Source organism: Macaca nemestrina, chromosome 1, assembly GCF_043159975.1.
Source record: "Macaca nemestrina isolate mMacNem1 chromosome 1, mMacNem.hap1, whole genome shotgun sequence".
NCBI classification, from domain to species: Eukaryota; Metazoa; Chordata; class Mammalia; order Primates; family Cercopithecidae; genus Macaca; species Macaca nemestrina.
The window spans coordinates 157,657,854-157,670,864 of NC_092125.1; the positions used below are offsets into that span (position 1 = coordinate 157,657,854).

The 13,011-nt window shown below is 37.3% G+C and overlaps 1 long non-coding RNA gene across 6 annotated transcripts in view; it reads right to left on the reverse strand.

The window, feature by feature from the left end:
- The window catches only part of LOC105482665 (uncharacterized), a 64,727-nt gene extending 52,196 nt beyond the window's left edge, over positions 1-12,531 (reverse strand). For 5 of the 6 annotated variants that reach the window (XR_987751.2, XR_987748.2, XR_011619743.1 and 2 more), the window contains exons 1-2: positions 12,396-12,492; positions 10,725-10,929 (exon numbers count right to left, since the gene is read on the reverse strand). This is a non-coding gene — a long non-coding RNA (uncharacterized lncRNA). The other variant, XR_011619740.1, reaches the window with a different exon arrangement.
- Positions 12,532-13,011: the final 480 nt, after the last annotated feature.

Here is a 13,011-nt window from a genome sequence, read left to right on the forward strand (position 1 = left end):
CTTATTTCACACTGCATGCCTGTATCAAAACATATTATGTACCCCATAAATATGTACACCTATTGTGTATCCACAAAATTTCTTTTATCTTTTAAAGTTATATTAAGATGAATTTATTATTGAAGAAGAGAAAATTTTAAATAAATTTAGCGTAGTTAATTTGTACAGTGTTTATAAAGTCTACAATAGTATACAATTATGTCCTAGGCCTTCATATTCACTCACAACTCACTGATTGACCCACCCAAAGCAATTTTCTGTCCTGCAAGCTCCATTGATGGTTAGTACCTTAACAGGTATGCCGTTTTTTAAAAATCTTTATTTATTTATTTATTTATTTTTTTTGAGGCAGAGTCTCTCTCTGCGGCACAGGCTGGAGTACAGTGGCACTATCTTGGCTCACTGCAGCCTCTGCCTCCCGGGTTCACGCCATTCTCCTGCCTCAGCGTCCTGAGTAGCTGGGACTACAGGTGCCCAACACCACACCTGGATAATTTTTTGTATTTTTAGTAGAGACAGGGTTTCACTGTGTTAGTCAGAATGGTCTTGATCTCATGACCTCGTGATCCAACCGCCTTGGCCTCCCAAAGTGCTGGGATTACAGATGTGAGCCACTGCCCCCAGCCCTTTTATACTGTTTTTACTGTGTCTTTTCTATGTGTAGATACAAAAACATTTACCTTTGTGTTATACTTGCCCACACTATTTAGCATGCTGTACAGGTTTGTAGCCTTGGATCAATAAGCTATACCATATGGCTTATGTGTATAGTAGGCTAAACCATTGAGGTGTTTTTTGGTTTTGTTTTGTTTTGTTTGTTTGTTTGTTTTTGTTTTCCCCCTTTTTTTTTTTTTTTTTTTTTTTGAGACGGAGTCTCGCTGTGTCTCCCAGGCTGGAGTGCAGTGGCGTGATCTCGGCTCACTGCAAGCTCCGCCTCCCGGGTTCACGCCATTCTCCCGCCTCAGCCTCCCAAGTAGCTGAGACTACAGGCGCCCGCCACCACGCCCGGCTAGTTTTTTTTTTGTATTTTTAGTAGAGACGGGGTTTCACCATGTTAGCCAGGATAGTCTCGATCTCCTGACCTCGTGATCCACCCGCCTCGGCCTCCCAAAGTGCTGGGATTACAGGCTTGAGCCACCGCGCCCGGCCTGTTTTTCCCCTTTTTTAAATTATACTTTAAATTCTAGGGTACATGTGCAAAACGTGCAGGTTTGTTACATATGTATACATGTGCCATGTTGGTGTGCATTAGGTCATTGCATTAGGTATATCTCCTAATGCTATCGTCCCCTCCCCACAATAGATCCCCGGTGTGTGATGTTGTCCTTCCTGTGTCCAAGTGTTCTCGTTGTTCAATTCCCACCTATGAGTGAGAACATGCAGTGTTTGGTTTTCTGTTCTTGCAATAGTTTGCTGAGAATGATGGTTTCTAGCTGCATCCTTGTCCCTACAAAGGACACTAACTCATCATTTTTTATGGCTGCATAGTATTCCATGGTGTATATGTGCCACATTTTCTTAATCCAGTCTGTCACTGATGGACATTTGGGTTGATTCCAAGTCTTTGCCATTGTGAATTGTGCCACAATAAACATACATGTGCATGTGTCTTTATAGCAGCATGATTTATAATCCTTTGGGTATATCCCCAGTAATGGGATGGCTGAGTCAAATGGTATTTCTAGTTCTAGATCCTTGAGGAATTGCCACACTGTTTTCCACACTGGTTGAACTAGTTTATAGTCCCACCAACAGTGTAAAAGTGTTCCTATTTCTCCACATCCTCTCCAGCACCTGTTGTTTCCTGACTTTTTAATGATTGCCATTCTAACTGCTGTGAGATGGTATCTCCTTGTGGTTTTGATTTGCATTTCTCTGATGGCGAGTGATGATGAGCATTTTTTCGTGTGTCTGTTGGCTGTATAAATGTCTTCTTTTGAGAAGTGTCTGTTCATACCCTTTGCCCACTTTTTGATAGGGTTCTTTGTTTTTTTTTTTTTTTTTTTTTGTAAATTTGTTTGAGTTCTTTGTAGGTTCTGGATATTAGCCCTTTGTCAGATGAGTAGATTGCAAAAATTTTCTCCCAATCTGTAGGTTTCCTGATCACTCTGATGGTAGTTTATTTTGCTGTGCAGAAGTTCTTTAGTCTAATTAGATCCCATTTGTCAATTTTGCCTTTGTTTTCATTGCTTTTGGTGTTTTAGACATGAAGTCCTTGCCCATGCCTATGTCCTGAATGGTATTACCTACGTTTTCTTCTAGGGTTTTTATGGTTTTAGGTCTAAAATTTAAGTCTCTAATTCATTTTGAATTAATTTTTGGATAAGGAGTAAGGAAAGGATCCAGTTTCAGCTTTCTACTTATGGCTAGCCAATTTTCCCAGCACCATTTATTAAATAGGGAATCCTTTCCCCATTTCATGTTTTTCTCAGGTTTGTCAAAGATCAGATGACTGTAGATGTGTGGTATTATTTCTGAGGGCTCTGTTCTGTTCCATTGGTCTATATCTCTGTTTTGGTACCAGTAATATGCTCTTTTGGTTACTGTAGCCTTGTAGTATAGGTTGAAGTCAGGTAGTGTGATGCCTCCAACTTTGTTCTTTTGGCTTAGGATTGTCTTGGCGATGCAGGCTCTTTTTTGGTTCCATATGAGCTTTAAAGTAGTTTTTTTTTTTTCCAATTCTTTGAAGAAAGTCATTGTTAGCTTAATGGGAATGGCATTGAATCTATAAATTACCTTGGGCAGTATGGCCATTTTCAAGACATTGATTCTTCCTATCCATGAGCATGGTATGTTCTTCCATTTGTTTGTGTCCTCTTTTATTTCACTGAGCAGTGATTTGTAGTTCTCCTTGAAGAGGTTCTTCACATCCTTTATAAGTTGGGTTCCTAGGTATTTTATTCTCTTTGAAGCAATTGTGAATGGCAGTTCATTCATGATTTGGCTCTCTGTTTGTCTGTTATTGGTTATAAGAATGCTTGTGATTTTTGCACATTGATTTTGTATCCTGAGACTTTGCTGAAGCTGCTTATCAGCTTTAGGTGATTTTGGTCTGAGATGATGGGGTTTTCTAAATATACAATCATGTCATCTGCAAACAGGGAAAATTTGACTTCTTCTTTTCCTAATTGAATACCCTTTATTTCTTTCTCTTGCCTGATTGCCCTGGCCAGAACTTCCAACACTGTGTTGAATAGGAGTGGTGAGAGAGCGCATTCCTATCTTATGACAGTTTTCAAAGGGAATGCTTCCAGTTTTTGCGCATTCAGTATGATATTGGCTGTGGGTTTGTCATAAATAGTTCTTATTATTTTGAGATACGTTCCATCAATACCGAATTTATTGAGAGTTTTTAGCATGAAGGGCTGTTGAATTTTGTCAAAGGCCTTTTCTGCATCTAATTAGATAATCATGTGGTTTTTGTCTTTGGTTCTGTTTATATGCTGGATTACGTTTATTGATTTGTATATGTTGAACCAGCCTTGCATCCCAGGGATGAAGCCCACTTGATCATGCTGGATAAGCTTTTTGATGTGCTGCTGGATTTGGTTTGCCAGTATTTTATTGAGGATTTTTGCATTGATGTTCATCAGGGATATTGTTCTAAAATTCTCTTTTTTTGTTGTGTCTCTGCCAGGCTTTCGTATCAGGATGATGTTGGCCTCCTAAAATGAGTTAGGGAGGATTCCCTCTTTTTCTATTGATTGGAATAGTTTCAGAACAAATGGTACCAGCTCCTCCTTGTACCTCTGGTAGAATTTGACAGTGAATCTGTCTGGTCCTGGACTTTTTTTGGTTGGTAGACTATTAATTATTGCCTCAATTTCAGAGCCTGCTATTGGTCTATTCAGGGATTCAACTCCTTCCTGGTTGAGTCTTGGGAGAGTGTATGTGTCCAGGAATTTGTCCATTTCTTCTAGGTTTTCTAATTTATTTGCGTAGAGGTGTTTATAGTATTCTCTGATGGTAGTTTGTATTTCTGTGGGGTCAGTGGTGATATCCCCTTTATCATTTTTTATTGCATCTATTTGATTCTTCTCTCTTTTCTTCTTTATTAGTCTTGCTAGCAGTCTGTCAGTTTTGTTGCTCTTTTCAAAAAACCAGGTCCTGGATTCATTGATTTTTTGAAGGGTTTTTTGTGTTTCTATCTCCTTCAGTTCTGCTCTGATCTTAGTTACTTCTTGCCTTCTGCTAGCATTTGAATGTGTTTGCTCTTGCTTCTCTAGTTCTTTTAATTGTGATGTTAGGGTGTCAATTTTAGATCTTCCCTGCTTTCTCTTGTGGGCATTTCGTGCTATAAATTTCCCTCTACACACTGCTTTAAATGTGTCCCAGAGATTCTGGTATGTTGTATCTTTGTTCTCATTGGTTTCAAAGAACACCTTTTATTTCTGCCTTCATTTCGTTATGTACCCAGTAGTCATTCAGGAGCAGGTTGTTCAGTTTCCATGTAGTTGAGCGGTTTTGATTGAGTTTCTTAGTCCTGAGTTCTAGTTTGATTGTACTGTTGTCTGAGAGACAGTTTGTTATAATTTCTGTTCTTTTACTTTTGCTGAGGAGTGCTTTACTTCCAACTATGTGGTCAATTTTGGAATAAGTGTGATGTGGTACTGAGAAGAATGTATATTCTGTTGATTTGGCATGGAGAGTTCTGTAGATGTCTATTAGGTCCACTTGGTGCAGAGGTGAGTTCAATTCCTGGATATCTTTGTTAACTTTCTGTCTCGTTGATCTGTCTAATGTTGACAGTGGGGTGTTTAAGTCTCCCATTACTATTGTATGGGAGTCTAAGTCTCTTTGTAAGTCTCTAAGGACTTGCTTTATGAATCTGGGTGCTCCTGTATTGGGTGCACATATATTTAGGATATAGCTCTTCTTGTTGAATTGATCCCTTTACCATTATGTAATGGCCTTCTTTGTCTCTTTTGATCTTTGATGGTTTAAAGTCTGTTTTATCAGAGACTAGGATTGCAACCCTTGCCTTTTTTGTTCTCCATTTGCTTGGTAGATCTTCCTCCATCCCTTTATTTTCAGCCTATGTGTGTCTCTGCTTGTGAGATGGGTCTCCTGAATACAGCAAACTGATGGGTCTTGACTCTTTATCCAATTTGCCAGTCTGTGTCTTTTAATTGGACCATTTAGTCCATTTACATTTAAGGTTAATATTGTTATGCGTGAACTTGATCCTGTCATTATGATATTAGCTCGTTATTTTGCTCGTTAGTTGATGCAGTTTCTTCCTAGCATTGATGGTCTTTACGTTTTGGCATGTTTTTGTAATGGCTGGTACCCATTGTTCCTTTCCATGTTGAGTTCTTCCTTCAGGATCTCTTGTGGGGCAGACCTGGTGTTGATAAAATCTCTAAGCATTTGTTTGTCTGTAAAGGATTTTATTTCTCCTTCACTTATGATACTTAGTTTGGCTGGATATGAAATTCTGGATTGAAAATTCTTTTCTTTAAGAATGTTGAATATTGGTCCCCACTTTCTTCTGCCTTGTAGAGTTTCTGCTGAGAGATCTGCTGTTAGTCTGATGGGCTTCCCTTTGTGGATAACCCGACCTTTCTCTCTGGCTGCCCTTAACATTTTTTCCTTCATTACAACTTTGGTGAATCTGACTATTATGTGTCTTGGAGTTGCTCTTCTTGAGGCGTATCTTTGTGGCATTCTCTGTATTTCCTGAATTTGAATGTTGGCCTGCCTTGCTAGGTTGGTGAAGTTCTCCTGGAAAATATCCTGCAGAGTGCTTTCCAACTTGGTTCCATTTTCCCCATCACTTTCTGGGACATCAGTCAGACATAGATTTGGTCTTTTCACATAATCCCATATTTCTTGGAGGCTTTATTAATTTCTTTTTACTCTTTTTTCTCTACACTTCTCTTCTCGCTTCATTTCATTCATTTGATCTTCAATCACTGATACTCTTTCTTCCAGTTGATTGAGTCAGTTACTGAAGCTTGTGCATTTGTCATGTAGTTCTCATGTCATGGTTTTCATCTCTATCAGTTCATTTATGGACTTCTCTGCGTTGATTATTCTAGTTATCCATTCTTCCATTCTTTTTTCAAGGTTTTTAGTTTCTTTGTGCCGGGTACATAGTTCCTCCTTTAGCTCTGAGAAGTTTGATTGACTGAAGCCTTCCTCTCTCAACTTGTCAAAGTCATGCTCCATCCAGCTTTGTTTCGTTGCTGGTGACGAGCTACATTCCTTTGGAGGGGGAGATCTGCTCTGATTTTTTGAATTTCCAGCTTTTCTGCACTGCTTTTTCCCCATCTTTGTGGTTTTATCTACCTTTGGTCTTTGATGATGCTGCTGTACTGATGGGGTTTTGGTGTGGGTGTCCTTTCTGTTTGTTAGTTTTCCTTCCAACAGTCAGGACCCTCAGCTGCAGGTCTGTTGGAGTTTGCTTGAGGTCCACTCCAGACCCTGTTTTCCTGGGTATCAGCAGCAGAGGCTGCAGAAGATAAAATATTGCTGAACAGTAAGGGTTGCTGTCTGATTCTTGCTTTGGAAGCTTCGTCTCAGAGGTGTACCCAGCCGTGTGAGGTGTGAGGAGTCAGTCTGCACCTACTTAAGCCTCAGCAATGGCGGGTGCCCCTTCCCCAGCCTCGCTGATGCCTTGCAGTTAGATCTCAGACTGCTGTGCTAGCAATGAGGGAGGCTCCATGGGCGTGGGACCCTCCGGACCAGGCGTGGGATATAATCTCCTGGTGTGCCGTTTGCTAAGACCCTTGGTGAAGCACAGTATTAGGGTGGGAGTTACATGATTTTCCAGGTGTTGTTTGTCTCAGTTTCCCTTGGCTAGGAAAAGGAATTCCCTTCCCCCTTGCGCTTCCCAGGTGAGGCGATGCCTTGCCCTGCTTCAGCTCTCGCTGGTCGGGCTGCAGCAGCTGACCAGCACCGATTGTCCAGAACTCCCTGGTGAGATGAATCCAGTACCTCAGTTGATAATGCAGAAATCACCCGTCTTCTGTGTCGCTCGCGCTGGGAGCTGAAGACTGGAGCTGTTCCTATTCGGCCATCTTGGGCATGCCCCCCGCCCCCATTGAGGTTTTTGTAAGTACATTGTATGATAGTCATACAACAATGAAATAGCCTAACAATGCATTTCTCAGAATCTGTCCCCATTGTTAAGTGATGCATGACTGTATATCTATACACACACACGTATATGTAAACTGATTGTAAAACAAATTTACAAAGTTTAAAACCTAAAGTAGAATGATGATGGATGAAATAATTAAAATTTATATCACAAACTTCCTTTGACTGAATAGATTCTAAATCTCTACCTATATGATGCAGTGCTCAAACTGAAGATTCATATATTAATATAGAACATGACGGTAAAATGATTATTCAAATAAAGGAGTAATTTTAACACTTAAAATCAATTGTGTTACTGACACAGGAGCATAGAGGCTATAAAAAATGTTCTGAGTCCCAAAGTAATTCTTGACAACTGCCAATATTTTCAAGTTACTCAGTTTTATTGCAAAAATATGTACTTGGGTAATGTTGTCTAAGCTTATTACAGAAATGCCTTCATTGAATTATTAATAAATATCAAATCCTTTTTTTCTAGGAGATGGAAGGGAATCAAATTATAGAAGACACGTTAATTTAAAAGTCTGGAGAATTTGGGCTGGGCGCAATGGCTCACACTTATAATCTCAGCTGCGGTAGGTGGATCACCTGAGGTCAGGAGTTGGAGACCAGTCTGGCCAACATGGTGCAAAAATTCACTGGGCATGGTGGCACACACCTGTAGTCTCAGCTACTCGGGAGGCTGAGACAGGAGAATCTCTTGAATCCGGGAGGCAAAAGTTGCAGTGAGCCAAGGTCATGCCACTGCACTCCAGCCTGGGTGACAGAGCGAGACTGTATCTCAAAAGAAAACAAAAAAATTTGGAGCTTTTTCAATAAAACTCTGGTTAAAAACTTTGCTCATTACACTTTAAAAGAGTGAATTTTATAGCATGTAAATTATATCTCATTTAAAAATTGATTATACTAGGTAGTGTCCATTATTAAAAGGAGCCACACGACAGTGGCTTAACAAAATATCTGGAAACTAATTTGTGATAATCTAAGAGTGCAGAAATGTTAGGATAAGCTATAGAATGCGTAATTATTTTGTCCCTTAGATTTTTCTGTCTCTCAAATGTCAGCTGTCAATTGACCACTGGTTGAGTGCTAGATTCTAATAATTTTATGCTTGAATTCCCTAAAATACTGATTACTATGTTATGTGCTTCATCTTTGTTAGATATCCAGAAACCAGTTAAGAGGCTCAAAACCACAATGAGCTATCACCTCATACCTGTTATGATGGGCCATTATTTAAAAAAACAAAACAAAACACAAAAAACAACCAGAGAACAACAAACATTGCTGAGGATATAAAGAAACTGGAGCCTTTGTGCACTATTGGTAGAAATATAAAATTGTGCAGCCATCATAGAAAACAGTAAGGAGGGCTGGGGGAGATGACTGATGAAAGAATTAAAATTTATATCACAAGCTTTCTTTGACTGAATAGATTCTAAATCTCTATCTATATGATGTACTGCTCAAACTGAAGATTCACATATTAAAATAGAACAGGATAGTAAAATGATTATTCAAATAGAGGGGTAATTTTAACACTTAAAATCATTGATTGATTTTAAATGATTGATTCAAAAAATTAAAAAGAGTAGTACCATATGATCCAGCAGCAGTTCTACTTCTGGATATTTATATAAAAGAATTGAAAAGAGGTTCTCAATGAGATATTTCCACTCCCATGTTTGTGGCAGCATTGTCTACAATAGTCAAGAGGTAGAAACAGCCTAAATATCCACCTACAGATGAATGGATAAAGAAAATGTGCCACATATATACAACAGAATATTACTCAGCCTTAAAAAAGAAGTAAATCCTGCCATATGCCACAACATAAATGAACCTTAAGGACATTATGCTAAGTGACATAAGCCAGAGAAGAAGAAATACTGCATGATTCCACTTATGGGAGGTAGCTAAAGTAGTCAAACTCAACAAAGCAGAAAGTAAAATGATGATTTCCAGGGGCTGGGGAGGGAGGAATGGGAAGTTTCTAATCAATGAGCATACAGTTTTTGTCATGCAAAATGAAAAAGTCCTAGATATTTGCTTACACTTAAAAGTTTGGAAGAGGGGAGATTTTATGTTATTTGTTTCTTTGACCACAATGCAAGATAAGCGGAAAAATGACACCTAAGTGGCAGAGGTGACATTCTCCTGAGGAAGAGAGAAGGTAAGAACCTTCCATTCTTACTTGGGTAAAATACCACATGATTTCTACACATAAAGTGAAGTCTGGATTTTAATGTACTTCTGATGGTATTTTCTACCTTAAATGTGTTTATCTCAAAGAAATTTGCATAGCTCAATAGAAGAGTGACAAACAATAAAAGAATCTGTTAATAGCTTTTAGGAATTCATAATCCTAGGATATCTAGCATGGTGAGACTTTTAAGTATAAATTAAAAAGATTAGACCTTTGATTTTGTTTTTAAAGGGTCAAAATTTCACATATGTTCTTACGATTTTCTGCAAGTAATCATATTTCCAATATGCTCAATATGAGTCACCTGTGTGTTTATTTTTAAAATTTAACTGTAATACTAGATATTTTGTGGTTTCTGCCTTTTTAAGCCACAACTGACTAACCTGAGGGGTAGACATAGTCCCAAGGAAAACTCACATAAAAGTTGGCCAAGGCTATGTCTTAAAACACTCTAACTCAAAAATTGAGTTAAAATTAAGTTTAAAGATTGTGTTACAAATTTGAGTAGATACTGTGAGGTGGAGACAAGTCTACCCATTGTAGCTCTGTGCAAGCCAAAGTTCTGAGGGAACCAAAATTATGAGTCCAAGTGTTTCCTGAGGGTTGTCTCAATTCATGAATAGAACAGTAAAAATCCAGGTTGCCATGTATCTTAAGATATTTTGTAAAGCTGACATTGAGGTATTAAAATATATTCAAGGCATCATATAATATGTACATGGACATGGATACTCTGCCTTTGGAAATTCACACTGATCCTACCCATACTTCAAAAATCAGGAAATTCCTCTTCTCTCAAATATATTTTTGCTTTGTATTTTCTTTTAAATACATGAATCAATACTAGACATGAATGGTATTGAGAATGGCCAAGCCTGGTAAAAGGGCTAATACAAGCTGAGTATCCCAATCCAAAATGCTTGTGATCAGAGTGTTTCAGATTTTGAATTTGTTTCAAATTTTGGAATTTTTACATACATATACATAATGAGATATCTTGGGAATGAGATCCAAGTTTAAACATGAAATTCATTTATGTTCCATATACATTTTATATATATAGCCTAAGTTAAATTTATACAATATTAAAATAATTTTATGCATGAAACGAAGTTTGTGTACATTGAATCATCAGAAAGCAAACATGTCAGGTGTGGAATTTTCCACTTTTGATGTCATATCAGAGCCACAAAAGTTTCAAATCTTGGAGCATTTTGGGTTTTGGATTTTCAGATTAGGGATGCTCAACCTGTGTAAACTTTATAGAGTAGATAGAATAGAACTTCTACAAGCTTAATTTTATATAATTATGTAACAACTGTACTACTGAATCCATCAAAGTCATTCTTAACTGACATTTGTTTTGTAGTTTGCTGAGACTATACAAACCTGTCACTCATCTATGACTTACCTATAAATCCCATTTCTGGAGAAAGTGCTTAGCTGGTCAACTTTGTCCTTGGCATCTCTCCTTAGGTAGGTGACTACTTCAGTTGTCTAGTGCTGTTGTGCTACACCTTTTATGCTTTCCTAATTTGTAAATCAATGCACTCAGATTTTCCTGATATGCTTCCCTCTTATTAACAAAATGTAGCTGCACCGAGCCAGGTTATAGGCTTAGGAATACAATAAAAACAAATTACTTCAAGCATTAGTTAGTAATAATGATTTCAAGTATAACAACTAAGTCTGAAATGCCCTAACATAAAAGAATAAGTGAGTAGAAATTTCAGGCAGCATTTGGGACCTATATAGCTTTTGGCCTACTTACAATACATAAAGGCCAACATTCAATCTATGTTTAGGTTATGCAATCTTAAGTACTGAAAAGCCCAGGTAAGATATTTAGTTGAAACTCATTCTTTCTCAATAATTAGCATATAATGTATGAAATATGTATGTAACATTTTTCTTTCTTTAAGTCAGGACATTTATTAAAGCATGGAATATATTTCAGTGCCATTAGACTTCTAATTATTTTACTGAGGGCTTTCTAGAAATATGAAATGTATAAGATATACTCTAGTATAGATGTTATAGCTATACCAAAGTTTGAAGGCAGCTGAACGCAAAGAACATGAACTGTGGATACAAATTTGGTTCACATCACTGCCACTCACTAGCTGCATAACCTTGGGCAAGTGGCTTAACCAATCGAAACTTCAGATTCCTCAACCATAAAATGGGTAAAATAAAACAAATTATGATGATTAAATGAGAAAAAAGCATATAAAGCACCCACCTAGTACAATGTAAGTACTCAAGAACTCAGTACATGTTAGCTAGTGTTATTAATTAGTAGGTTGTCTACTGTATATATTTTTGATGTTTATATTAGCAGTGAAAATAACTTTAAAAATATATTTTTTTTTTGAGGCAGTCTCACTCACTCTGTCACCTGGGCTGGCATGCAATGGCATGATCTTGGCTCACTGCAACCTCTATATCCCAGTTTCAAGTCATTCTCCTGCCTCAGCCTCCCAAGTAGCTGGGATTACAGGTGCACACCACCACAGCCAGCTAATTTTTTTTGTATTTTTAATAGAGACAGGGTTTCATCATGTTAGCCAGGCTGTTCTCAAACTCTTGACCTCAAGTGATCTGCCTGTCTTGGCCTCCCAAAATGCTAGGATTGCAGGCGTGAGCCACTGTGCCCGGCCAACTTTTTAAGAATTTTAAAGAACTAATGCAGTAACAGCTTTGACTTACTATGTTATAGTTATTATTTTCAAAGTGAGCATGACTTGTTTCTCGTAATTAAAAAAAAAAACACACTGATATTCAAATTATCAAGAAAGTATAAAGAAAAAACAGAAAAAAAATCACTCAAGTTTTCATATCCACAGATTTACATTAATATTACTTTAATGTATATTCTGAATACTTTTTTTCCAAAAGCAGGATTAACCTACTATCTATCTTCTGCTTTTTGACATACAATTGTAGAGCTCTTGTTTCATGACTGCACTTCATAAACTAGCCATAAAAATGGAAAGGTAGCTCACTTTGGAGAACCAGGGGAGAGTAGAGAGAGTCTCTAGCCCTATTTTCTTTGGGTTCAAATTCCAGCTTTATCACTTACTAGACAAATGATCTTGGGAAAGACACTTAAGCTGTACATTTCAGCTTCCTTATCTGTGAAGTAAAAATTAAAGGAGTTAATATATAAAGCACTTAAAACAGTACCTGATATGTAACAAGTAGGACACAGAGTTAGCATGTATGGCCATATATGGTCATACAAAGGTAATAATACTACATTGTTATAGAAATAAAAAGTAACTCATAGAGCAAGACATGTGTAATGTTATCCTATTTGTATAAGAATGACAAATTTTTTTCAGATTAGGTATCTGTATTCTTTTTTTAAAAAAGACAAAATTTTATACACACATAAGCAAAAACATTTGAAAGGCTATACACAAAACTGCTAGCATGATTATCTCGGAGAGGAATTGTTGCTGGCTCTATAATGTTTCAACTTTTTATAAGTTTTATGTATTGTATTAAAAATCAGTAAAACAGTTTAATTAAAAAAAAAAAAACAGAAAAAGTGAAAGAAAACAACGAAACTTGGTGTTTAGAAAGATGACAATATGTAGTTAGTTTAATTAGGTTGTCCAGCTGGGAAAAGACAGTTTAGAGTTTACAAAATAAAATGTAATATTAGTAGACGCATATTATAGTAAATCTAAAGG